A 2,500-nucleotide genomic window follows, 5' to 3' on the forward strand; every position below is an offset into this window, starting at 1 on the left:
TGCTTCCACTAGAACATTAGCCTAGTGGAAACTCCTACCTTTTCTCCTTGGTTCTCGACGACTTTCTTCTTGTGCCAATGGACACTCCTGTCAGAACCGAAAAAGGCTGCCTCCACTAGAACATTAGTCTAGTGGAAACTCCTACCTTTTCTCCTTGGTTCTCGACGACTTTCTTCTTGTGCCAATGGACACTCCTGTCAGAACCGAAAACTTAAAATTTCCGCAAAAATACAAGGAGGAAAGGCAGGGGATGGGGGATCAGGGTTATGCCTGTAGCGGCGGCTGCCTCGGTCAATGGGTCCGCTATCAAAGAAAAGGGACCATAAATATTCTCGGGCACCCCGCAATAACCAAGCAAAGAATATGGTAGATTTGCTATAAATGGGTATCTATAATGACAAGCCACTAACATGGGCAACCGCACCCAATATGGAAGGCCTAAATACCGTAGACCATAGTTTATCATCACACTACTAAAGGGGACTCCTTCTCCCCGAGCAGCTCTCCACCATTAACTCTAACTGTTCAAGCCCTCCTCCTCTTCGTGGGCGGGCTTGAACCACCCCTTGACTCAGCCCCTCCCTCAGGAATGCGCGTCGCAGCGCGCTCTACCAGGTACACTATCAGTACCTTCACAGCCGACCAAAGCAGCAGGTCGCTGTAAAAGCCCATTCACTTTAAATGGCTCTCTCACACTCAGCCTCTGTTTGAGTGTAAGTCTCCTGGGGGGGCCAGTCACCGTTCCTTTAACACAAAATAGTACAATCAACTTCAATTCAAAAATCACACTAGATTTTCACAATTAAAGCAGTTCTTTCCCCTGAAACATTTTCATCAAAGAGACTAGTTTTGTGTTAGCTCAGGGTTGTCTGACATGACAATTTATCAGCGAGATCGCCCTCAGCTCTAAGCAGCGTGCCCACCACTCAGAGCCGCGCTCACTCGGGTTCCTGTTTGGGCTTCGATCGACCCCGATTTTGACAAAAATGAGTCAATCGTCGCCCCACGTTGGGCGCCACATGTCAACTTCCGCTTACCCGCAGGACTTAAATCGGGAAATATGTCCTGATCGACTCTCCAATCAAAGGGTCAGTAATTCCCCTTTTCCCTCACCGGCTCTAAGGCGTCAGCGTGAGGGGACGGGAATTAGTTAAGCCGATATATCAAAGTGGACTCACCTAGGTTTGTTCACTGTCTTTTTATCATGAGGCCAATCCGTTTTCATCCACCTATCAATCCTGAATGAGCAACCACACAGAACCCAGGAATAATAGACTGAACACCTCACTTACTTGGCAGCTCCACTTCTCTTAGTTGTTTGCATTTGTTATTGACCTAGTCATTTAATAATCCTTGTTAGGATCATACGGACTTGTTTCATATCAAGCAGGAGTATTTGACTTTATTAATACAAATGGAGACATTCATTAGATGTTATTAGAATGCACTTACCTCTTTCCAGACGTCCGTTGCTGCTGTCCGTCTCGAAGAAAAATAATAGGGTCTTATAAAACGACCTGGACTTATTAAACGTCCGAAAGAAATAAAACAAAAGTGAAATCAAATAACTAAACCAAAATTTATGTTTCAAGGGTCTTATAAAATGACCTGGACTTATGAAACGTCCGAAAGAAATAAAACAAAAATAGAAATCAACAAATAAACAAATAAACTAAATAATTCACAATCGGTTTTTAAATCCTTTTATTAGGTCTCATAAAATGACCCCGGACTCATAAAATGTCCAAACGAAATAGAATAAAACCGAAAGAAACAAATAAAATAATTAAATCAGAAATTGTCTTTCAATTATTTTATTTCAAATAATAATATGACTATAAAAACAGTTTTCAAATCCTTTAATGAGCGCCCGCCAGACGCGAGACACAATTATAAATCACAAAAATCACAAATACAATAAAAATTAAAATTAATAAAATATAGAATGAAATAGGAAAAGGGAAATCAAACATAAATATTTAAACCTTTGATAAGAGCCTTCTAAGATTGATCACTTCTCAAAAGAGCTCAAGACCTGAATTTAAAATAAGACGTTTTTGGCTAAAAATTAATTTGAAGATATGGGAGTGTGTTAAATGGCTCCGTCCCTACACGCGATTAACCGTTCATAACTTCCTGCTAAACATCTTATTTAATAAAGCATTTTACTTTACCCAATTTGGTGAGAAAAGTCCCGGTCGCGACTAACAGCCAAAGGTCCTTCGGAAAAAAAAAAACCTAAGTCCTACCACGCCGCTGAACAGTCCTCCAGTGACACACTCCATACAGGTTCATCGCAGGGAGAAGTCGAAGAGCAGAGCCCCGATCCTCGCAATGGACGATCTTTTATAACCTTGGTTGCGTGTCACTGTTTCCTCTTGGTGAACGTGTCCTTCCGCGTGTCTTGGGGGATTTCCAGTCTCTTGTAGTCTCTTCACATATCAATGCGCCGAGACGAGTTAGGACTTGTTCACAGTCTCCACACAGTTGAGTGACAGGC

The sequence above is a fragment of the Festucalex cinctus genome, chromosome 21 (genome assembly GCF_051991245.1).
Source record: "Festucalex cinctus isolate MCC-2025b chromosome 21, RoL_Fcin_1.0, whole genome shotgun sequence".
Lineage (NCBI taxonomy): Eukaryota > Metazoa > Chordata > Actinopteri > Syngnathiformes > Syngnathidae > Festucalex > Festucalex cinctus.